This window comes from Lynx rufus, unplaced genomic scaffold (genome assembly GCF_022079265.1).
Source record: "Lynx rufus isolate CCGP_SWC_20201006 ecotype Redwood Valley unplaced genomic scaffold, mLynRuf1.p SCAF_1, whole genome shotgun sequence".
Taxonomy (NCBI): Eukaryota; Metazoa; Chordata; class Mammalia; order Carnivora; family Felidae; genus Lynx; species Lynx rufus.
The window spans coordinates 151132173-151158561 of record NW_025814823.1 but is presented as its reverse complement, the minus strand read 5'-3'; the positions used below and the strand labels follow the sequence as shown (position 1 = coordinate 151158561).

Below are 26389 nucleotides of genomic sequence, written 5' to 3'. Positions count from 1 at the left end.
TTTGTTTGTTTGTTTATTGAGAGAGAGAGAGAGAGAGAGAGAGAGAGAGAGAAGCTTAGGAACTGGGGAGAGGAGCAGAGAGAGAATCTCAAGCAGACTCCGGCTATCAGTGCAGAACCCAAAGTGGGGCTCCATCTCACAAACCATGAGATCCTGACCTGAGCAGAAATCAAGAGTCATATGCTTAACCAATTGAGCCACTCAGGAGCCCTCAAGTGAGTCTGAATTTAAACTCTACTTTTCACCCTCATCCCACTGCATCATACTGGTCCCCAAAACTGAGAGGGCTCAGTATTTTTAATAATCACAGTATTTTAATAATCACTGCCAATGATAAAGATATAGGAGTGTATTTTGGTTTTTTAGAATCCATTAATTTTTTGTAAGCAGTGTTCCTAAGGTAATTTCCAGAAGATATTATATATAAATTATTGTCTATTAATATTTATATCAATTATTTTAATATAAAATTAGTACTAGCACAATAGTATTGTTAATATTATTAACATTTATATTAATTATAACATTTTAACCTTACATGTGTATAATTTTCTTTCTAAGTAAAGAATTATTTTGGTATCACCAGAGAGCACACCATTTTTACAAAATTCCCAGACAGTATTTAGTTGGGGAAAAAATTCTTAAGATGACATACTAAACCTTAAAGAAATAACCAGCTCAGACCCCAAATTGTGTGGAAAAAAAGTCTCGTTCTGTAGTTCTATGATGCTGGGATTAGGCAAGCAGCTGATGGCTTGATCAGTCAGGGGCTAACCTGAAAACTGCCGACTTCCTGGATGTGAGCCAAAGGTTGCCCTTGGGGTTGAGATAAGCCAGTTAATCTCCTGACTGAAACAACTAGTCTAGACATTGAATTGCTCTGGCCCAGTACTTGTCAGGGATACTGTGGAATGACTACATTCTAATTTTGCCTAGTGTGTAGTCCTGGAAATTACAAGGGTGTTTTAGGCAAGAGTGTGGTATAGTTGCTATAACTTGACTAATTCGGCTGCCAGGCGGATGTTACATAAGGTAGAGTGTTGGGCTTATGTATTTTTTTTTTAGATCAGTTCCCAGTCACTAATGGAGAGAAAACAGCTATATAATAGGTCTAGCTTGTTTTATTCATGTGTAAGGATGTAATAAGGAATCTGTAAGCTGGTATTAGCTGTGCTTCTGATCCTCTGAGAGGTTCTTCTGACTGTGAGAATCCTTAAAAGTTGTTGAGAGAGTCATTTGGGATTACTGTATGCTGATGACTTTGAACTGGAAGACACATACAAAATGAAAAGAAGACTTTCTAAAGAGTCAGCACAAAATAAAGGCGGTCATTGGACATTAAGCAGAAATTTGACACAAAATTCTACCGTTACCTGATATTTTGATAAAAGAAATACTAAAACAGGTTAAACAGTGAAATGGCTGTTGCGCAGGCCTGGAACTCTTCAAAGCACCCCAACTTCAGCCCAGAGAGCATTGAAGACTCCAACTTCCAGTTGGGTCTTGCTCCATTTTGATATTTGTACCATATCCATTCAATATTAGCCCCTATTTCATTTAAGCTATTTTGGGCTAACAAGATGAACAAAATCAGTTCCTTTCTTTAACGACTTTACATTCTAGTAAAGATGGTCACATCAGATAAGAAAAGACTATCATCAAGAAAAAGGTGAACAGCCATCATTACATAGTTACTTGGGAATTGAGATCACAGCTGAAATTTAAGACTTGTTTAGAAATCTGTCTCCCTTCATTTTCTTACCTTATTCTACATATTCTTCTCATCATCTGCACCTATAGTTACTACTTGTGTTTTATGTACAGTACTGTTTTTCTCTCTAGCCCTGTTCTCACATATGCTCTGCTAGCCAAATGTATAATGAATAATTTTTACAAAACTGTCTCAAAAGATCTTTGAGCAGAACCCATTGCTTATCATATTTGGATGTAATCCACGTGAGTTGGCTTTACCGTATTCCACCTAGGACCAACTTGAACTCTTGTTCTCTAAGATTCCTTCATTTCCCTCAGCTCCATGTCTAACTGACCTCTAAGTTTAATTGCTTCTATCCACTTGACTCATCCTCTGCTACAGATTGGATTCTGGGATGCAGATTCTGCTTCATATCAATTTCTATGGAAGGAAAAGAAAGGAGTTAGGATTGGGTAGAGGGTAAAGTTGAGCTGTGATGCAGGCTCTATAGCCTCAGCCATAAAAAATCTTGGGGATAAGACCAGTCCTAGATGCCAGCAACATAGAATTCCCTGCAGTTCCCTAAATGTATCACATTTATGTCTCCACCATTCTATTCCATTTACCTGGAAAGCCCTTTTCTTTCCTTATCTGTCTGCTGAATTCATCCTAATCGTTCTTCAAAGAGTCAACTCAACTTCTTTTCCTTTAAATGCCTTTCCTGGGGCACCTGGGTGACTAAGTTGGTTAAGTATCTGACCTGATTTTGGCTCAGGTCATGATCTCAAGATTCAATTCGTGACTGTGAGCCCCACATTGGGCCCTATACTGACAGCGCAGAGCCTGCATGGGATTCTCTCTCCCCCTCTCCCCCTCTCTGCCCTTCCCCAGCTTGTACTCTCTCCTTCTCTTTCTCTCTCTCCCTCAAAAATAAATAAGTAAACATTTAAAAATTTAAAAAAAATCTGTCTTATAAAAAAAGTGTCTTCAACATTTCAGGACAAAGTCAAGCACTTTCATTTCTGTAGGCTCTCATCGTGAGCTGTAATTATTTTTCATTTGTCTCAATCTCTACAATGTAAAAACTCAAAGGACCAGTATATTATAGATATATAAATTCCATGTAAATTATAGATGCACAAATTCATCTTGTATCCCCTATGTTTAGCACACTTCCTGGCTCAAAACTGTGTTTTTCATAACGAGAAAGAAAGAAAGAAAGAAAAAGGAAGAAAGAAAGAAAGAAAGAAAGAAAGAAAGAAAGAAAGAAAGGCCTTTCTGTACTAACTGTAAACTTTAACCAACACCAATAATTTCTTTATTGAGGCTTTCTTGAACTCTGTGTCTAATTATTCTGTCAACACAAAAACATTATGATTTTTGAAATTTATGAATTTTAACATTATGAAATTTATTCTTGATATACTTTGGCTTTTGCATGACTTTTGCATCTCTGTGAAAAAAAAAATCACATGTTCATAATTACCAACCACAACAGTTTGATCCCTGATAAAATGGACCTGCCTGGTAGGGTGTAGGAGTGAGAACCTAAATGGCCTTAGGCTAAGCTCACAAGAGAAGTGCTGGCAGTAGTTATTCAGAGGCATTTGGGCCAGTTAGGGGCGGTCAGTATGAGGCTGACCCATAAGGAGGCAAGAAATGTATATGTCAGCAGGTGACTGGAATAGGGTATTGGGGAAGGGAGAGGACAAGGGCTATTTGATGACTCCTTGTGGCAAAGCAAAGGGATTCAGGCCATCAGCCTGATGAAGGCTGATCCATCAGAATGAAGGCTTCTTCCAGGAGATCCAGCCATAAGTAGTGGACACCCATTCACAGCTACTGGCACTCAGAGGTTGTGGACAACCCTTGGGAGACCTAGTGTGAGGAATGCATCCAACTACTAGTTTTGGAGGTGCCAGGATTAAAGCAGAGAACCAAGCAGGAAATTGGAGCAGCAGGAGGGAGACGCGGGATATTGGGACAAGGCTGTATGGCAGAGGCTTTTCTACTGTGGACAGAATGGGAGTTTATTACGGAAAGGAGAAGCAGCATAACAGTGGGTCTGGCAAGAGGGTTGACGATGTGGAGGTACTGAATGAAGCCTCTGTTGTCTCCTCAGGTACAGGTTTGGGAGCTATTTGACAAAGGCTTGAAGCTATAGTTTGTGAGAATGACCTTCAGTACTAGAGAGATAATGGACAATAAATCAAACTTTCATTTTAGTCAAGATCCAAGGAACCTATAATGTCAAAAGTTTCTTCCACTAGTAACCATGAATTACCAAGATATACTCAAAGGTCTAGTTAAGGAATTTATTTTGTGACTGCACTGAAAACAAACTCCTCAAATAGCGCCATCCTTACTGTGCTGTGACCTGTATACTCCTAACGGTTCAGAAGAGTGAAGAAAGAAACGCTGGAAGAGAATGTGTTTAAAAATACACATTTAACCTGTTCCTCAAAGCCATACCTAAGGTGAGAAAGGTGCTGCAAGAATGTAGGAGGAGGGCTCAGGCTGACTTCTAAAGGAGGAAGAAAAAGCATACCTTGTCTAAAATGAAAGCAAAATGTAGTGACGTGGTGATATTTTATGTTCACAACTAGGTCATAACTGGGGGACTGCATTTCTAATGAGGTAGTGGTCAGGCTAGGAGCAGGGAGAGGAAGAGCAAGGCCTCTCCCTGTGTACTCATTCCACCTGGGACCAAGTAACCACGGAAATGTGCCGCTTATCAGGAAGAATGGGTGCATGAGGTTGGGTCCAGCGGTGGACAGGAGGGAAAATCAAGAACAGAGAATGACTTCCTGTGTCATCTTTGGCATTTGTATAGTAGGCTGCTTATATTTGTCTTCTAGAATAGAGATTATTTTTATTGATCATGGAATGGCTATGTGATGTGTCATCTTGGTTGAACTCCCTTCTCAGAATTCCCCTTTTGAGTTTGCTTCTGGTTCATGGGGGCTTCGAGGAAGATTGTTTCACATGACTTGGAGAGCGCAAGAAAGGCAGCAGCCATTTTGTAGCATGTACACATCTTCTTGCAGGTATTCTGCCAAATACTAATTTTGGTGTGTGTTGAAGGAGTTTCCAGATGTAATTAAAGCCCCAAGTCAGTTGATTTTGAGTTAATCAAAAGGGAGAATACCCTGGGTGGTACTGACTTAATCTGGTGCAAGTTTAAAGAGGGGCTACGCCATCCTTGACGTGCAGAGGCTCCAGGTAGCAGATAGGAAGGAAACCTGTAAGATGGTTACACATTTACTTGGTTGGAATGAAGCAGCAGCTGGCCTACAAATGCCTTCCCTTTCCCGTGATCTTCCTTCAGTTTCTCTGACTTCTGAGTCAGCATATGTTTAGCTCCATGGTTAAGGCCCCTGATTCTGCACAATACCCTTGTCACCAAGGTCAGAGGCAGCAAGAATAGATGTTTTAGTTTATACCTGTTGGGTTTGAGCCTCTTTGTAATCTTCATTCCTGCCTGCCTGTGTACTTTGGGCTCTAGCATTTGATGTAGAGACAACCTTGCAGAGATTGCTTAGTCTGGAATTCCCTGTAATAAGTCCACACACACACACACACACACACACACACACACACACACACATATGTATCTGTACAAATATGTATGCATTTATATATTTATAATTATACCAAATATAAAATGTATATAAAAACATATGCTGCTTTTGTTTCTCTGCTTTCTCTGGGTTGGTACAGTACCATATTTTTACCTTATTTTTGTATGTTACCTTACAGTTTACCAAGCATCTCCACATATTCCATGTTTTAGATTCCAATTTTGTGATTAATTCTAATATATCAAGAAATGAAAGAAAAAATACAGAGAATTTAGCAAAGGTTTGGTATTGCCCATTATTACACATTTTGAGGTGGGAGTGAAATGGGTAGGGAAATCTGGGTGCAGAGAGATCTTAAAGAAGTAACAGATCTACAAATTCAAAAAATAATACAAAACCTATGCAACAGATATTCTGTATTCTCTCATGTATTGCTTAGATATAACAGTTCCAATTTAATCAACAGTAGGCATTATGTCCCAGGCTGGCCACTCTCTAGAAATATTTAATCTCTTGAACAATGAAAGTCACTATTGAAAAGGTTATGTATATATACATATATTTATACAGACACAAATATTTTTTCCCCTGTAACAACAAAAGGTATGGAATACTGGAACAAAGTGATAATTTTGGAAATAACAGTAAGTTTATAACTGAATAGGCATCAAACACTGATATTTAACTCTTCATTGTTTTTCTTCTCTTTCAGGCTTTATGAAAACCGAGAAAGCCACTGTCCACGCAGAGTGGAAATAACGTTGTAATCCCACTTGGATCAGTCTTAGTGAGGACCACTGATTGCAAAACAACTTTCCCCACCATGGTTGAGGGAGGGCCCATGGGAAGAGGGCATCTGACTTAAGCAGGAAGAGGAGGGTCCTCCCTCAGGATATTATGCCTGCATCGCCATGCCTTCCCACGTGGTAAAGCCGTGAGAGAAGGGTTGATAGTGGTCCACACCATGTCTTCCATAGTGCGCAAGAAAGTCTGCAGTAAGAGCCAATAAAGTGACACCACAGGGAGAGGAAAGAAAAGGGCCAGTGAAGGGGGAAACCTGCTAGTTTCGTGGGAGGTTCCAGCTGTCTCTAAGACCCTGACTCTCCTGAGGGTAGCTAAATTTTGGATTATTATAAATTGCATTTTAAAGAGCAGATGAAGAGCCTTGGGGAATAAGGATGGGTGCAGTGTTCTCCCTCTTTCTTTTAAGATTCTTGCTTTCCAGGGTGCAAAGTTGAGTCAGAGTCAGGTTTGCTCGGGGGCCAGAACTTGAATCTCTATGGCCGGCAGAGATGTAAGTGGAATGGAACAGTTCTGGGGATTAATCTTTTTGCAGACTGGATGGGCCCACAGAACTGGAAGTGAGACTTGAGGTGTACTTGCTGTAAAGTTGAACATGTCTTTTCTTGAAAAGTAAGGGTAAAAATGGGGGGAAGTCACGAAAGGAGGAAGTAGTTTGAGAAAATTTTAAATGCCCCCTATTATTTTGTAGTTGTGGGACTTGGGTTTAATTTGAATCTGTAAACTCTCAGAGGGCATCTGTAGGCATTTAGAAAAGGGTGGTTAATTTGCAGCAGATACTAGCTTTTGTGCAAAGGCAGAAAGATGTACTGTAACATATGATGCAGATCACTTTAGAGTAATTGAACCATGGCTTTTGCATGCTTTCGATCCGAAGCTTATCTCCATCTGAAGCCTGTAGAAAGTCTTTTCCCATTTACATAACAGGGCAAGAGATTATTACAACTAAAATTAGATCCATGAATTGCTATGCACAGTGCTTTGTAGCATAATCAAATTATGATAAAATAGCCTTTATTTCTTTATTGCTATATAATATAGTTAGGTTCTTTAGTAATTTGTTTGAAAGTAAAGGAGTGGCTGTGCGATCTTATTACACTAAAGTATCGCTGATTTTTGGCCAAATTGACAACCTTGCTTGATTGTTTTTTAGAGATGTTTATTTGAAGAATGGGAAGGATCCTGATAAGGCCTAATTTGTTTTCCTTTCTTTACCCCTGCCCTTGCCTTTTAAAAAAATATGGGCCACAGCTCATGAGTTCTTCCTGCTTACCCTTATCACTTAACCTGATAATACCATCCCGAGAAAGTGGTTCCTGTTCATTTGATATTACCAGATAAAGTCAAAAGCCTTATGCCTTCCCAGCACTGAAGATTCCTTAGCTGTTTTCTCTCAGATTCTGAACAGGGCAAATCATAAGAACCTTGTTGGTTAAATTATTCTTGTTTAGATGTAAATATGGGAGGGGAGGGAAAACAACCAAATTGTTGAGAAAATAAATGAGGAAGTAGGGGAGAGGGGAAGGTGGAAATTAAGACTGAGTAACAGCAAAAAATGATCAGAAAGAAGAGAAGAGGAAATAGATCACAAGGATATGGGTATGAGGGAAAAGGAGGATAGAGAGACAGCAAAACATAATCCAATGGAAGCCTGTAACATGGTGTAAGAGCAGATTTCCATACCATTTTGAGGCTCTGAAAGTTTCCTGATGACTCTATTCAGCAGAACCCCCACTCCCGCCCCATTCTATATTACTGTTAATGCTAAAGGTAGCAGTAGCTGCAGAGGTGGCATTTTCCTCTAATTTAATTTTCAGTTACTGAACTCAGTTACTGACTCTTTACAGCCTGAGGGAAGACGAGCCTTTGTTAAAGCAGTGGCCGTTCACTTTCACTTTTCTTTTCAACCTCATTAGATTTCCTGAGGTTTAGTTCTAGACCTAAAGCACTGCACTGTGGCAAAACTATGTAAAATAACGTTTTTGGTGAAAAGCAACACCTGCAAAAATGTCACACAAATTTCAAGTTCACTGGTATCTAGTGATGTCACCGAGTGAAATCCTTGTGCAGAAAATGCAAGTAATAGGGTATTAAATTTGTGATAGCCTGTGACTTCCTTCATGGCATCGTGTGGTGCAATGATGAGCCAGAAAGGCTTCTTGTCTGGTGGCACCTTTGTATGTGTGCTCAATGGGTAGCACAGCCACATGGGCATTAGCCTCATTGAGATAGGATTTGAAAGGGAGTTGCTAATCTCAGTCCACACTGGGTGTCAGAATTCTGCTTTAATCCATGTAGGATGAGCCATTCCCCGTGTACAGGGAGAGTCATTACAAAAATGGCATTTTTGATTCCTTGAAAATGACTAAATCCTAGAAGGAGAATGTATGATTGATTGTGAACGATAATGTAAATGATCTATAAAGGTTATATAATGATTCTGTGATCTGTCTCTAGTTACATGTTTTTCAGGGCATTGTTGCTCTGCTGGCCCAATGTGTGGCCCCTGGGTTGGTGCCCTGTGCCAGATGGGCAGGCACCACCAGAAAGGTTTTATTGCCTCAGGACTCCCTTTGCTACACACAGAGTCTCTGTTCCTCTGGTCTTTGTGACAGTTGTTTTCTCTCCTCTGGTGGGATGTAGATATTTTAAAGCCACCTAAATGAGAGCAGTCCCTCCTTTGAGGAGTGTAAATCTAATTGGATCCACCATTTGCTCAGTGCCATGGCACTGTCTGTGTAGCACCACTGAACTTTCTGTAAGCAGCAGTAACTTGAAGTGTACTGCAGACAACTTCTGCTATATCACGTACACTTGCTTTACTTGAGATACCAGTTGTGCAAGAAAAATTCTAAAGAATAATGATATTGAAGAGTTACTAACAAAAAACTTAGCTTGCTAGATGACTAAAACGTTTTATATTTTATTCTCAATTAAAGACGTGATGAAATAAAGTGAGATGTATTTGATAGTAGGAAATGTGTCAGATTTCATTTGGGCTTGTTGTAGAGTAGTATTTTACAGACTTTTGAAAAACATACAGTAAGCAGGGAGCCTGTGTGGCTCAGTTGGTTGAGCATCTGACTCTTGATTTCAGCTCAGGTCACAATCCCAGGGTCATGGGATTGAGCCCCACATTGGGCTCTGTGCTGAGCATGGAACTTGCTTAAGATTCTCTCTCTCTCTCTTTCTCTCTAAGATAACATATATATAGGTATACATATACATATACATACAAATATATACATATACATATATATACATACAAATATACATATATATTTACACATATATACATAACATGTATTTCTTAATATAATACATATATATTAAGAAATACATTTTATGTCATGACCCATTTACTGAAATTTACACAGGCCTTCCTAAGAAATCATGTGATGTGTTTTGCCTGTTTCACGTCTGTCCTGTTGTATTTATTTCATTTAAAAATGCTAGTTAGAACCCACTACTTTTATTTCATTACCCAGCAATAGGTAGTGACAATTTGTAAACACTTTTTCTAGGATTTGGAGGAAAAGAAGCAAAAAGGGTAGGAAAAAGTTCAACTTAATGGAAATTAAGTAGTAGACATGTGAGTATAGATTCTAAACACACACTAGGTGTTTTGTTCTGGTTGTTTTAAGCATTGAATTTAACTTCTGATTATTATTTTAAAAGATCTTGATGGTAACTTGTTACACTGCCTTTAATATGAGATTTCAGACCAGTTTGTATGGAAACATAGCATTAAGGCTGTCTATGGTTATTATCTTATTTAACCTTCAAAATAACACTAAGAGAGAAATCATTTATCACATGAAGAAGCTGAGGTTAAAAGTTAGGCAGTTTGCATATTTGGAACCTTTCTTGCTTCTTGAGATAGACCTGAATTGCAATATATGTTTCCTCTTAGGACTGCCTTTGCTGCAGCCCAAAGGGTTTGGACTGTCATGTTTTCATTTTCATTGCTTCCATGTATTTTTTAAAATTTCTTCTTTAATTTCCTGATTAACCCATTCATTCTTTAGTAGGATGTTCTTTAACTTCCACATATTTGAAGGCTGTCCAAATTTTTCTTATGGTTAACTTCAAGTTTTGTAGTGTTGTGATAAAAAAAAAAATGCATGGTATGATCTCAGTCTTTTTGCACTTGTTGAGGGCTGAGACAGGAAGCCATCAAAATCCTAGAAGAGAACACAGGCAGCAACCTCTTTGACTGTGGCCACAGCAACTTCTTACCAGACACATAGCTGAAGACAAGGGAAAAAAAGCAAACATGAACTATTGGGTCTTCATCAAGATAAAAAGCTTCTGCATAGTGAAAGAAACAATCAACAAAACTAAAAGGCAGCCTATGGAAAGGGAGAAGATATTTGCAAGTGACAAATCTAATAAAGAGTAGCCAAAATCTATAAAGAACTTACCAAACTGAGCACCACCCCCCAAAAAAGCAACCTAGTTAAGAAATGGGCAGAAGACATGAATAGACATTTTTCCAAAGAAGATATCTAGATGGCAAACAGACACGTGAAAAGATGCTCAAAATCACTCATCATCAGGGAAATACAAATTAAAACATGATGAGGGGCGCCTGGGTGGCGCAGTCTGTTAAGCGTCCGACTTCAGCCAGGTCACGATCTCGCGGTCCGTGAGTTCGAGCCCCGCGTCAGGCTCTGGGCTGATGGCTCAGAGCCTGGAGCCTGTTTCCGATTCTGTATCTCCCTCTCTCTCTGCCCCTCCCCCGTTCATGCTCTGTCTCTCTCTGTCCCAAAAATAAATAAACGTTGAAAAAAAAAAAAGAATAAAACCATGATGAGATACCACCTCACACCTGTCAGAATGGCTAAAATCAACACAAGAAACAACAGGTGTTGATGAGGATGCAGAGAAAGGGGAACCCTTTTGCATTGCTGGTGGGAATGCAAACTTGTCCAGCCACTCTGGAAAACAGTATGGAGGTTCCTCAAAAAATTGCAAATAGAACTTCCTTCCAATCCAGCAATTGCAGTATTGGGTATTTTCCCAAAGGATACAAAAATACAAATTTGAAGGGGTACATGCTGCCCAATATTTATAGCAGCATTATCAAACAATAGCCAAATATGGAGAGAGCCCAATGTCCATCAACTGATGAATGGATAAAGATGTGGTATACACACACACACACACAATGGACTATTACTCAGTCATCAAAAGTAATGAAACCTTGCCATTTTGCAACAAGCTACAATGTATTATGCTAAGTGAAATGACTCAGTCAGAGATAGACAAATACCATATGATTTCACTCATATGTGGAATTTAAGAAACAAAACAGATGAACATACGGCAAGGGGTAGAAAAAGAAAAGGAGGAGAAGCAAACCACACGAGACTCTTACCAACAAAGAACAAACCTCAGTTTGTTTGATGGAGGGAGGTGGGTGGGAGAGGGTATTAAGGAAGGCACTTGTGATGATCACTGGGTGTTGTATGTGAGTGATGAATCAGTGAATTCTATTCCTGAAACCAAAGTTGCACTGTATATTAACTAACTAAAATAGAAATTAAATAATAAAATAACACTTGTCAAAGTTAAAAAAAAAGTGTTAGGCAATTTGCTCCAGGTAATGGTAGAATTAGTAAATAGTTGAGCAAAATTTTTCCCAAGTGCTGTGATTGCCCTCCTGTACACAGGTCCTTTGCTGGTGGTGGGGGTATGTGGATTGGAGGGCTATCAGAATTACTATCTCCCCATGAAGATGGAGATAGACTAAAGGAAAAGAAAAGGTTGATCTTTAGTATTCTAAATAGACCTCACCTCTATACGTCCAAACTTTTTCATACCATAATAGTTTGTTTATATAACTTTTAACTAATGACTCAAAATATTACAGGCAGATTGAAAAGTATACCTATTAGTCATGAAAATTTTACAAGTTAAGTAAAAGCACAATTTATTATCTCTAAAGACAAAATAAAACTTTGGAGGTATTACTGTTTCTAATAAGCTGTCCATCAGGTAAGCAAGGCATTATATTGAGAATAAGATGGGAATAAATGACACCCCCTTCTCATTCCCTAGCTCTCTAGTGACCCAGTTGTTGGACTGGAGCTGTTGTTTATAGTTAACAGCCTCAAGTCAAGGAAATTGGGCCTGAGGTAAGGTGTATATGGTAGATAGGTGAATGAATGCACACAAAAAATTCTATCCATTTATAAAACATACAAGGACACAAACTGAGATATAAGACATGCAAAAAATATTTCATTTGCCTAAGAACTAGTTTATAAGCACATAAAAGAAATTTAGAATAGGATAGCTTAAAAGTTGCAATACAACTTAAAAATATAATTAAGTAGATTAAATAAGTACCTTTTTTAGAGTTAAAAGTTAAGTTAAAAGGTTTAACAATGGACATTGAATATGATGGAATTAATTTTTAGAAGAAGGAAGAGGAATGGTTTTGAAAACCAGAGGGCCTGAATTTCACAGATTCTTAACAACCAGCAGTACTTAAAACCTGGAATTAAAAAAAAAAAAAAAAAAAAAAAAAAAAAAACAATTGGCAGGCTAGGCTCTGGAAGAACCACAAGGGCAAGAGAAAACTGAGTCCCCATACTTAAAGAGACAGTACAACAAATAGCCCATCAGAGATACAGCATAGAATCAGACTTTGAAAGCCAGCTGGAGCATACAGGAGGGAGGGTTATTTACTAATCTCAGAGCAAGTCCTGGAGGGGGACAGAAGTTGCTGGAGACCTCCAGGAACAAAGGGACTGGCAGGTGCCATTTCCCTCCCACACCCCCTAGGGCAAACATATGGGCACCTACGGGACCCAATACCTAACTTCCTAGCACTGCTGCCCTGCCTTTCCACACTGTGCTTCCACCAATCCACCCCTCCCAACAGCCTGCCTCAGTCCAGGGGGCTGCAGAACCCCTCCTGCAGAGGACCAGCTATACTCAAAGCTAGCTAGCACTGCTGCCCCACCCCATTGCCCCCATGCGGGGCTTTGTAGATCCACCATCTCCAATACACCTTTGGCTAGAGTACATACAGGGCAGTGTCACAGGCCTGGCAGTGTGCAAGCAGCTGCTATAGTGACCAGCACCACTTCAAAGTGATTCCTGCCCCCAAAGAAGGAAAGATAACCACACACCAGTCAGATGGAGGCCCCAGCAGTGGGCTGGAAGCAGACACTAGTCTGACAGCAGGTCCTGCCCACCAATGAAAACTTCTCAGGGGATAACACAGGAAAAGTACACTGCGGTTTGGTGCTACTGCATTCTGGCAAATGCCTGTTCTGATTCAACTCAAGCCCAATGTGGCCCAGATTGGCCCACTGACACCACTGGAACCAAATATTGCCCACCACAAGCAAAGAGCCATTGCAAATGACTGGTCTAAAGGAAAAAAAGTGGCTCAGCCACAACAGCAGGGTGCATATGTCACACATTGGAGACACCAAGTGCCAGATTCTGATGAACAGGAAACACTGCACAGCAGGACACTACAGGGCCTCTTCTTCATAAGGACATTACTTTCAAGTGCAGATATATCTGTCTTTCCTAACACACACAGACAGACACAGAGAGTTAGACAAAATGAGGAAGCAGAGGAATATGTCCCAAAAGAAAGAAAAGAACAAAATTGCAGCAAGAGATCTAAGTGAAATGGAGATACATAATATGCCTGATAGAGAATTTAAAGTAATGATTATAAAGATATTTACTGGACTTGAGAAAAGGGTGAAAGACATCAGTGAGACCCTTAACAATGAGATAAAAGAGAACCAATCAGAGATGAAGAACACAATAAGTGAAATTAAAAATACATTAGATGGAATAAATAGTAGATAAGATGAAACAGGAGAATGAATCAGTGAGCTAGAGGACAGAGTAATGGAGAGTAATCAGGCTCAGTCAGTTAAGCGTCCAACTTCTGCTCAGGTCATGATCTCGTGGTTTGTGGGTTTGAGCCCCGCATCGGGCTCTGTGCTGACATCTCAGAGCCTGGAGCCCACTTCGGATTCTGTGTCTCGCTCTCTCTCTGCCTCTCCACTGCTCATGCTCTGTCTCTCTCTGTCTCAAAAATAAATAAAACATTTAAAAAAATTTTTTTTAAGAAAAATAAAGTTGGAGGCATCACAATTCGAGATTTCAAGTTATACTACAAGGCTGTAGTAATCAAAACAGTATGGTACTGGCACAAAAATAGACACATGAATCAATAAAACAGGATAGAAAAACCAGAAACAGGGGTGCCTGGGTGGCCTAGCTAGTTAAGCGGCCGACTTTGGCTCAGGTCATGATCTCGCAGTCCGTGAGTTTGAGCCCCACGTTGGGCTCTGTGCTGACAGCTCAGAGACTCGAGCCTGTTTCAGATTCTGTGTCTCCCTCTCTCTGACCCTCCCCCATTCATGCTCTGTCTCTCTCTGTCTCAAAAATAAATAAACATTAAAAAAATTATAAAAAAAAGGAAAACTGGAAACAAACCACAATTATCAGATAAATTAATCTTCAACAAAAGAGGCAAGAATATGCAATGAAAAAAGCAGTCTCTTCAACAAATGGTGTTGAGAAAACTGGACAGCTACATGCAGAAGAATGAAACTGGACCACTTTATTTCACCATACACAAATAATGGTCAAAATGGATTAAAGACCTAAATGCAAGATGTGGAACCATAAAAATCCTAGAAGAGAGCATAGGCAGTAATTTCTCGGATATCAGCCATAGCAACATTTTTCTAGATATGTCTCCTGAAGCAAGGGAAATGAAAGCAAAAGTAAATTATTGGGACTACATCAAAATAAAAAGCTTCTGTACAGCAAAGGAAACAGTCAACAAAAGACAACAAAACTAAAAGACAACCTACTGAATGGGAGAAGATATTTGCAAATGATATATCTGATAAAGGGTTAATATCAAAAATTTATAAAGAACTTACAAACTCAACACCCAAAAAATAATCCAATTAAAAAATCAGCAGAAGACATGAACAGATACTTCTCCAAAGAAGCCATCCAGATGGCCAACAGACACATGAAAAGATCTCAACAGCACTCATCATCAGGAAAATGCACATCAAAACCACAATGAGATATCACCTCACACCTGTCAGAATAGCTAAAATAAAAAAAAAAAACACAAGTAACAAGTACTGGCAAGGATGTGAAGGAAAAGGAACCCTCACGCACTGTTAGTTGGAATGCAAACTGGTGCAGCCACTGTGGAAAAACAGTATGGCGGTTCCTCAAAAAATTAAAAATAGAACTACTCTACAGTCCAATAATCCCACTCTGGGTATTTACCCAAAGAATACAAAAGCACTGATTCTAAAGGATACATGCACCCTTATGTTCATTGCATATGTTCATTGCAGCATTATTTAAAATAGCCAAATTATGGAAGCAACCCAATGTGCATCGACAGATGAATGGATAAAGAAGATATAGATATAGATATAGACATAGATATAGCTATAGATAGATATATAGATACACACACAATGGAATATTATTCAGCCATAAAAAAATGAAATCTTGCTGTTTGCAACCACATGCATGGAGTTAGCGAGTATAATGCTGAGTGAAATGTCAGGGAAAGACAAATATGATTTCACTCAATACATGGAATATAAGAAGCCAAACAAAATATCAAAGGGAAAAAGAGAGAGAGATAAATCAAGAAACAAACTCAACTGCAGAGAACAAACTGATGGTTACAAGAATGAGGCGGGTGGAAGGATGGGTGAAATAGGTGAAGGAGATTAAGAATACACTTACTGTTTTGGCAGCATCTGAGAGAATGAAGACCATTCTCATCAATCAAACGATTGACATTCCAGAAAATGCTGACATCACTCTTAAGGGACCCACTGTTTTGTAAAGGGTCCTAGAGGAACCCTGTGAAGGGACTTCCGTCACATCATTGTAGAGCTCGGTGTTCTTGGAAAGAAAAAGAGAAGGCTCCAAGTTGACAAATGGTGGGGAAATAGAAAAGAATTGGCTATTGTTGTTTGCACTATCTATAGTCATGCACAGAACATGATGAAGGGTGTTACACTAGGTTTCCATTACAAGATGAGGTCTGTGTATGTCACTTCCCCCATCAATGCTGTTATTCAGGAGCATGGTTCTCTTATTGAAATTTGAAATTTCTTGGGTGAAAAATACATCCATAGGGTTCAGATGAAACCAGGTATTGCTCGTTCAGTATCTCAAGCCCAAAAAGAAGAGTTAATTCTTGAAGGAAATGACATTGAACTTGTATCAAACTCAGCTGCTTCGATTCACAAAGTCACAACAGTTAAAAACAAGGATATCAGAAAATTTGGGGATGATATCTATGTTTTTTTTTCTTTTTTTAATTTTATTTTTAATTTTTTTAAAATTTACATCCAAATTAATTAGCATATAGTGAAACAATGATTTCCGGAGTAGATTCCTTAATGCCCCTTACCCATTTAGCCCATTCCCCCTCCCACAACCCCTCCAGCAACCCTCAGTTTGTTCTCCGTATTTCTGAGTCTCTTCTGTTTTGTCCCCCTCCCTGTTTTATATTATTTTTGTTTCCCTTCCCTTATGTTCATCTGTTTTGTCTCTTAAAGTCTTCATATGAGTGAAGTCATATGATTTGTGTCTTTGACTAATTTCACTTAGCATAATACCCTCCAGTTCCATCCACATAGTTGCAAATGGCAAGATATCATTCTTTTTGATTGCCTTGTGATACATTTTTTTTAAGTTTACTTATTTATTTTGAGAGAGACAGAGACTGTGCAAGTGGGGGAGGAGCAGAGAGAGAGGGTAAGAGAGGATCCCAAGCAGGCTCCATGCTGCTAGTGCAGGGCCACATGCGGGATTCGAGCTCACAAAACCATGAGATCATGACTTGAGCCAAAACTGAGAGACGCTTAACTGAGCCACCCAGCTGCCCCAAGACTTAGTGATATTTAAAAGATGCAATGAGGGGCGCCTGGGTGGCTCAGTTGGTTAAGCGGCCGACTTCGGCTCAGGTCATGATCTCACGGTCAGTGAGTTGGAGCCCTGCGTCGGGCTCTGTGCTGACAGCTCAGAGCCTGGAGCCTGTTTCAGATTCTGTGTCTCCCTCTCTCTGACCCTCCCCCGTTCATGCTCTGTCTCTCTCTGTCTCAAAAATAAACGTTAAAAAAAATAAAAAATAAAAGATGCAATGAAAGCTGTATTGATTTGGGGGGGGGGGAAGAATATACTTATCATGATGAGCCCTGAGTAATGTATAGAATTGTTGAATTACTATAATGTACACCTGAAACTAATATAACACTGTATATTAAGTATACTTGAATTAAAATTAAAACTTTAAAAAAGTAGATGTATTTCATTGATATGTTGTATTTTAAAATGAAAAAACAAAATACAGTATCTACTAAATGCATCTGCCCCAAAAGTTGACATTGAAAATATAGCTATAAATATGAAATAAAAATGGAATTTAAAAAAAGGAGGAGAGGGAGAAGCCCAGGAAGAAGAAGAAAAGAAAAAATGTTAAGGATTATTATTGGGTGATTTTGTAATCATTTTGAAATTCAAAATATTTTTAAATTGAATTTTCTGTGTCTTAGGTCTTTTAAAGATTACACCATATTTGCAGTCAACTGATAATATATGGATTTTTTTGGTATGAGGTTTCTAATGTATTAATATTCTTTACTTTTTAGATAAAAAACTCGAATGCATGATTAGGGGAATATATTTTACATTTTGATGAAAGAATAAATTATGTGGACTGAATGAAACTTTGGGGGCTCATGACTTAAGTATTATTTAAAAGTCTTCTCTAGAATTACTTTAATTGGTTATGAGTTCTCAGAAATAAAGTATAGCCTTGAAAATATAATCACTAAGCTATCAATTTTAAATATTTATTTTAATTATTTAAAGAAAAACTGATCTCTTTGTCTCAAAATCCTTCACTTAATCAAGCAGAAGCACTCCTATTTTATATGCTAGGTACAATAGCAGGTAGGTGTGGTGGACATCACTGCTACTCCACAGTCTTTCCAACTCTCGTCCCCTTCTGGCACATGAAATCATTATGTTTTTCTACCTCCTTGAAGTTAGGTGCAGTCATGTGTCTTGCTTTGGCTAATGTGCAGAAGAGAAGTGTACCACTTGTAGGTGGCATTAAAGAGCCTGTTCATTACTCTTTATGTTTTCTCTTCCTTTTTTTTTTTTTTGTGTTGACCTAGGAGGGTGCATGTTTCATAGAGTAAATGCTTCAGACAGTCATCCATGGAAGACAGGTTTCCAGGACCTGCAGACTTAGGGTGAGCAAGAGATAAAGTTTGTTCCATTTTTCATGGAGACTTGAGAGTTGTTTGTTACTACAGCATAATCAAGACCCTCTGATTATAGTTGGTAAATCAAAAAAGGTGGTTAAAACAAAGAATCTTAAACATACTGCATATGTAATTCTAATTAGTTTTAGTTTATAATAAGTAGGTGTGTATAAAATAATAAATATTTTTGTTGTTGTTAACCAACAGCTTTCCTTTGAATATGAATTTGTCAACCTGAGTTCCATGCTGTCTTTCGCTCATTACCACGTAGATCATGCTTTGTATGTGATTTTCCCTGGAACAAAGAGGTAAGGACCAGGGAGATGCATTCTGAGTGAATACTCTCCTGGCTTTTTACATTGACCCCTTGCAAACATTTTGCACTTGTCTCTCTCCTTTAGGGTTTAGGTAAAGGGGATTATGAGGTACAAACTTCCAGTTATAAAATAAATAAGTCATGAGGATGAAAATACAGCATAGAAAACATAGGTAATAATATTGTAATAACATTGTGTGGTGACAGATGGTAACTACACCTATCATTGTGAGAATTATGTAATGTATAGAATTGTCAAATCACTGTGTTTTACACCTGAAACTAATATAACATTGTATGTCAACTATACTTCAATTTAAAAAAAAAACAGACACTTAAAAATATAAGCCTACTTTGACGGCACTTTTTACAGAGACTTACCTTTATCAAGTCTTTCTAAAACACTCTCCTTAGTTTTCATATGAATATCTGTCATTTTCACACTCTTGTTCATCAGTATATGTGGTATTTAATGAAATTGTTTAACTTTAATAACAAGTATTAATGGTAGAAAATATTAGGAATCAACACAACTGTTTCTTAACAAGCACATAATTCATTCAGCTAGAGTAGAAGACTAAAGAATACTAGAGAATAACCTACTGATCATGAGTTTTGCTGCAGAGAGCACTGGTCCAGGCTTTACATTGGAGCCTAGAGAATCAGTATATTGGACACAAATCTGGTACATCTTCTCAGGAATTCTAAATGACCTTCTTCCTTCTCCCTCTTAGGTGGCACCCACTCACACCAAGGTACCTTTCCTCTTGGGAAAGAAACTGAAGAGGTTTTCTCATAGTCTGGCTAGGAAATAGTGGAGCAAAAGTTCTAACCTAGACAGACTGATTCCTAACCAGGGTGAGAGAGGACAGGAAAATACTGAAATGGAGTTTGAGGCACATGATAGAAATAAGACAGCCTGGGTAGGAATGCTGATGCCAGATCAGAGGCTCTCTAAACAATTGCTCAGAAATTAAGCAGCCTCCAGGTAAAGTAAATCAGAGTGTAAACCTGCTCCTTTTGAAAGAGGAACTATTTCTGCTTTTTATAATAATTTCTGCAGATGGCTGGAGTTTTCAAATGTTATTTCACTTATCCAGCCATTCAACAAATATTTAATAAATACCTGCTGGGCCATGGGAGATTTTAGGCACTGTGGATATACAGATATAATTAAGGTAAAGCCCAAACATTAAGAAATTTATAGACTGATAGAGAAGACTGGCAAGTACTCAAAAAAACTAGAATAAAATAACAATAAACATGGGGTGTGAGCAGCACAGAGGAGTGTATCAAACGCCTTGCCTGCGGCTAGAGGAGTGGAGAGACGTCCCAGAGACAATGAAGAAGAGTAGAGTCCTGAGCACTGGACATCATTTTTCTAGGAGACAAGGGGTGGAAAGGACATTTTAGGCAGAAGGAATAGCACACAGCAGGAAATGGAATCATGAGTATAGTGCATTCCAGAAACAGCTGATAACATGGTGGATTTAGAGTATGGCCAGAAGAACCATATAATTCACCCACAAAACCAGGATGATACTTCTGAGAGTGAAATGGGGGTGCTTTTCATACTTGCTTTGGGACAACAGGAACAAACAGGCACTGTCCCAGGTAAACTAGGATGTTTGGTCACCCCAAGGGAGGAGGCCACAGAATGGAAAGGGTTTAGGAATCACTTAGACTTGAATTTGAAACAAGTCTTGGATGGTCAGAGGCAGAGTGACTGTGTTCAGTCAGTTATTTGGCTGACAATTTCCTCTCATCTGTAAAATGGAAGTAATTTCTTCCTTGTAGATTTGTGCTATGACTGTATGCGATAACACATATAATGCAGCTAGTATAAGCTAGATTATACTATGTGCCCAATAAATGTTTCCCCGGTGTCTACACTACCCCCACCATAGGACAGAGAAGGAGGATGAGGCTGGAGGGTTAGGCAAGTATTAGATTTCCATAGGTCTTTTCTATCATGCTAAGGAGTTTAAATTTCAACCTGGAAAAAATAAGCAGAGGATTTATCCAATCATATTTGTGCTTTAGAAATTTGAGTCTGGCTGCACTGTTTAAGATATATAGCAAGGCAGTGAGTCATACTGAGGAGCTCCTGATGACCTCTGGCACTACAAAACTTTGAGATCTTCATATTTTTGGATGAGACTTAACCTCTGCAGGTGTTGGAAAATGGGGGTGGGTACAGCGTATCACTGTCTGGAGGAGTGGGAGGGAGAGCCAGCAATGGTGGTTTAGAATGGGGAGTTCTGACAACTCTCTAAAATCAGGTTCTCAGTGTAGTTCCAGACCTGCAGCATCTAGGAACTTGAATTTGCTAGAAAAGCAAATTCTAAACACTAAGTAGACCTACTGAATCAGCATGTCGGTGGTGGGGGGGGTCCAATGATCTGTGTTTTAAACAGCCTGCTGGGAGATTCGGATAGATATGAAAGTTTGGTAAATCTAATTCAAAGTATCCTGCAAGGCTAAAAATTAAATAGGAGATCGAGATCTCTGAATCAAGAATAGTAATGAATATGTCCCTAAACTAAGGGAGAAACAGAGGTAGGCATTGAAGCCAAAATATAAAGCCAGGGATTTGGAGTACCAGGGAGATAAAAAGAAGGCACCCCTAATTGAGAAAATAAACAAGCAGTTGAGATGGTCTTTGGGAAACACCTGGAATAAGTATTATAGCTTATTTTAGTTTCCTGCTGTAACAAAGCACCACAAACAGGGTGGCTTGAACAACAGAAAATTATTCTCTTATACCTCTGGAGGCTGGAAGCCAGAAACCAAGGGCTGCCTGGGTGGCCTGGTTAAGCATCCGACTTCGGCTCAGGTCATGATCATGACCTTGCGATTCTGCGTCGGGCTCTGTGCTGACAGCTCAGAGCCCGGAGCCTGCTTCAGATCTGTGCCTCCCTCTCTCTGCCCCTCCCCTGCTCAAGCTCTGTCTCTCTGACTCTCTCTCTCAAAAATAAATAAACATTAAAAAATTAAAATAAAAAAAAAAGAAGCCAGAAACCAAGGTGTCAGGAGGGCTATGCTGTCTCTGAAGCTCTAGGTAGAACCCTTCCCTGCCTCGTTCTAGTTTCTGGTCGTGCTCCACCCTTGGTGCCCCATGACTTGCAGGTGCAACACTCTGACCATGGCCTTCTCTGTGTGTGTCTCTCCCTCCACATCTCTTCTTACAGCTCACAGTCATCTTGGATTGGAGTCCATTCTGATAACCTCATCTTAACTAATTACATCTGCAGCATTACTATTTCCAAATCAAGTCACATTCTGAGATACTAGGAATTAACACTTAAACATATTTTGGAGGCAGAACTGGGATATAAACAAACCCATAACCCATAAACCAGCTCTTATAAGCTGGCCCTGCATAGTTTGGGTCCCCTGAGAATGACCCTGAAACAGAGATTCATGTTTAAATAGTTTATTTGGCAAGTCCAAGAAAATACCTTAGAGAAGTGGGAAGGTGGGGCAGGGAAAAAGAAGGCATTCAAGAAAGTGTGTGGGCAACTGGGGCTTAATCTGTTAGAGAACTCTGGGAAACATATAGAACCTATGCCTCGAACACAAAACAAAACCCATGCCTCAGAGGGGACTCAGGTGTTTTTATAGCCCCAGATGAGGGTACTCAGGGGTGCCATGAACTCTTAGGCATTTCCAATCTGCTACAAGCAAAGGAAGAATAGGTCTTACTGGCCAGGAAAGCCCTTAGGTAAAGAGATGCTGGCAGTTGTCAGTCAGGCCAACATACGCAGAAATGGTCAAGACTGAGGGCGGAAGTAACAGAGGCATCTGCTATAAGTGGAAGGTCTGGCTTTAGAAAAGTAGGATAAAATAAGGAAATAAATAAATGCAAACCTCACACATAAGTCAGCAAATTAATGGGTCAGGAAGTCTATACAATATAAAATGGCCTCACTGAGGCCATTAAAATTTCTCACTGAGTTGAGTTGATTTTGTTTACTCTAGACCAAAGCTTTATAGCCACTGAACTGTAAAACAAAAACAACAACAACAAACAAAATAGGGAAGGAAGGAAGGAAGGGAGAAAGATTTTATATGATTTTGATGATTGTAAAATTACTGATGAGACTATTTGGAGCTTTTCAAGATAGTTCATTTTTCCAGGGTTGGGAGAATTCAACAACAACAACAAAAGGAAAAATAGGGAAAGAGATTCTCACAGCTTGCTACACCTCAGAAGGACACACCTGGACAGAGAGAATCTAAATAACCTGCCCATGGTCGTTTAATGAAGTATAGGAATGTCTGGAAACAACGTTTTCTGCTTTGGCTTCTTCTTTGCTTCTTTAGCTCCTCAGCTGTGTCTAACTTATCTGGAAGACTAATATAAACTGAACTGGTATATGGTGCTCTTTTCTAAAGTGGCACAGATTTCTTGGTATTAAGGGGTTTTTTTTAAGTTTATTTATTTATTTTGAAAGAGAGAGAGAGCACTAGTGTACGTGCATGTGTGAACCGGGGGTGGGGTGGGGGGAAGAGTAAAGGGGGGGGGAGAGTTGGGGAGAGAGAGAGAGAGAGAGAGAGAGAGAGAGAGAGAGAGAAAGAGGACAATCCCAAGCAGGCTCTGCAATGTCAGTGGGGCTCCATCTCATAACCGTGAGATCAAGACCTGAGCCGAAATCAAGAGTCAGATGCTCAACGGACTGAGACACAGGCACCTATTAATGTTTATTTTTAAGGTGGACACCTCACATTTTTACATAGGTAGAAGTTAATGCCACCATTATCTTATTAAAAAAAAGGAAACTGGGGCGCCTGGGTGGCGCAGTCGGTTAAACGTCCGACTTCAGCCAGGTCACGATCTCGCGGTCCGTGAGTTCGAGCCCCGCGTCGGGCTCTGGGCTGATGGCTCGGAGCCTGGAGCCTGTTTCCGATTCTGTGTCTCCCTCTCTCTCTGCCCCTCCCCCGTTCATGCTCTGTCTCTCTCTGTCCCAAAAATAAATAAAAACGTTGAAAAAAAAATTTAAAAAAAAGGAAACTGAGGTTCAGAGTTTTTTTGCTTAAGGTCATACAGCAAGTTTTTAATAGAATCAGGATTACAATTCAAGATTTTTTTTCTCTTTTATCTGCATTCTTGTCAACTAAATACAACTATTTTCTGGTTATTTAGGAAATATGTATACATTATGATCCAGCCATGGAGATTGCTTTCATAAAATATACTTCACTGGAGTTAGAGGCACTCCAACATAATTTGACCTTCTCATATTTGAACTGGGTGCCAGGAAAGTGGCAAATGTCAAAAAAAGTGTTTTTCTTCTTCACATATTGTGCTTTGTAACTCAAACATTTTGCATACAGAATGATGTTTCTTACCAATATAGTAATATAAAATCCAGTGTGGTTAAATCATAATAACTTCAAATGATAACATAATTGAAGTTGTATGCAAAAAAGTTTAGCTAACAAAGAATAATTTTCAACACCAGAATAGCTAGCTGGGCCTGGAATAGTCAACGGAGGAAAGAGAATCCAATTATTACATTCCCAACATAGTATTTAATGGAGAATCAAAGCTTTATAGGCTCATAATTTATAATCATCTCATGCAAAAAAAAAATCATGAAAATTATACTTGTGAGAAAATTTCAGTAAAGTTATACAAATACAGATTTTATATTTTCTTTTGGCAATGATTAAAGTTAGAAGGAAAATTTTGTGTGAATCTCTGGATTCTTATAGATACAGTTTCAAATCCTGTCTCCCACCTATTAGTAGGTGGGATTGTCCTGTGTTTTGTCATCTGTATTCTCAAACTGTCCTGTGTTTTGTCATCTGTATTCTCAAACTTTTATTCCCACCTGCTAATGTAATGCCTGCCATACATCAAATGCCATTAAAAACTCATACTCTAAATAAAACTACTTGTAAGGATTATCAAGATAAATGACAAAGTCTGATATGTTAAGTAGATACTCAATAAAAAATATTTTTATTCCCAGTCATGTGCTATAGCATGGTACATGTTGGGAGAACTATGGAAAAACAGAGACTTTGGAATTAGACTGGGATTTATAAATCACAAATGTGCTACTTTGCAAGGTAGTGGCTATGGACACATAAATTAACTTCTCACAAGCTCAGTTGTTTCTTCTCTACAATAAAAAAACAGGAACAGTAAGCCTTCAATGTTGAGAATCAAATTAGCTTATGTATATATGTGGTTCTTTGATTTTAGTTTTTTCATCTCTAAAATGGGAATTCCGGGGCGCCTGGGTGGCTCCGACGGTTAAGCGCCGACTTTGGCTCAGGTCATGATCTCGCGGTCCATGAGTTCAAGCCCCACATCCGGCTCTGTGCTGACATCTCAGAGCCTGGAGCCTGCTTCAGATTCTGCGTCTCCCTCTCTCTGCTCCTTCCCCACTTGTGCTCTGTCTCTCTCTGTCTCTCAAAAATAAATAAACATTAAAAAAATAAATAAAATAAAATGGGAATTCCATTCTTTACTATCTTAAAATGTTATGAAGGCCAATTTAAATAATGTATTTGAAAGTGAGTTTTTTAGAAGTCTAATTATTATAAAAATGTTAATTTTTATCACTAAAATTTTATTAAAATTATTAAATATTGTATCATTATTATCACTAAAATCTTTAAAATTAAAATATAATCTAAACATAATTTCTGATGAATAGTAATTTCTCCTATGAAGTGTATGCTTAACTTCCAAATTTAATCAGATCATGGAGTTGTTGAATATTATACCTTATGATTCAATATTTAAAACTTATTTGTAAGGGGCACACTGGGTGGCTCAGTCAGTTAATCGTCCAACTCTTGGTTTCAGCTCAGGCCATGATCTCCCGGTTCATGGGTTTGAGCCCCAAATGTGTAGAGCCTGCCTGGGATTCTCTCTCGCTCCCTCTCTGCCCCTTCTCCCCACCCTGTGGTCACGTCTTCTCTCTTTCTCGCTCTCTCTCTTAAATATATAAAAATTTAAAACTTTTTTGTGAATATTTAAGTTTCTAGCAAACCAAATATATCTATCTGCTAATGATTATTAACATTATGATTTTATTTTTATTTAAAAAAATTTTTTAACGTATATTTATTTTTGAGACAGAGAGAGACAGAACATGAACGGGGGAGGGTCAGACAGAGGCAGACACAGAATCTGAAACAGGCTCCAGGCTCTGAGCTGTCAGCACAGAGCCCGACGCGGGGCTGGAACTCAGGGACCGCGAGATCATGACCTGAGCCAAAGTCGGCCGCCTGACCGACTGAGCCACCCAGGCGCCCCTATTTTTATTTTTAAAAGTTTCCTTTAATCAGTCAGCTCTACTCTATGTTAAATAATGATTTAATTGGTAAAGTGCCATTTTACATTACTTTTTAAGGTCTCGCTGCTTTTTGAAATCATAACAGTGTAAAATGTTTTCCTGTAATGAAATTAACAAATTAGAAATATTGATTAATTCCAGTGGATGAAGCCCCACAGGTAATTTCTGAATTGCAAGGTCCCTGCCCTGATGACACTTATATATGAAGTAAGATAAAAGACAGACGCGACTAATGTTGTCAGCAAAATATACATAAAGGAATGTAGTCTAGTGGGATATTAAAGCAAAGAGGGTAGGAAAGGGTGGCGGGTGGGTAGTGGGCTGTGTAAAAAAGGAGAGCTGGGAATGGCCTGGCATGTTCAGAGACTTGGGCC

At 38.9% G+C, this 26389-nt stretch overlaps 1 pseudogene; it reads left to right on the top strand.

Moving 5' to 3' along the window:
- The first annotated feature begins 15868 nt into the window (after window positions 1-15868).
- Window positions 15869-26389, top strand: part of LOC124509824 (60S ribosomal protein L9-like) — a 93922-nt pseudogene continuing 83401 nt past the window's right edge.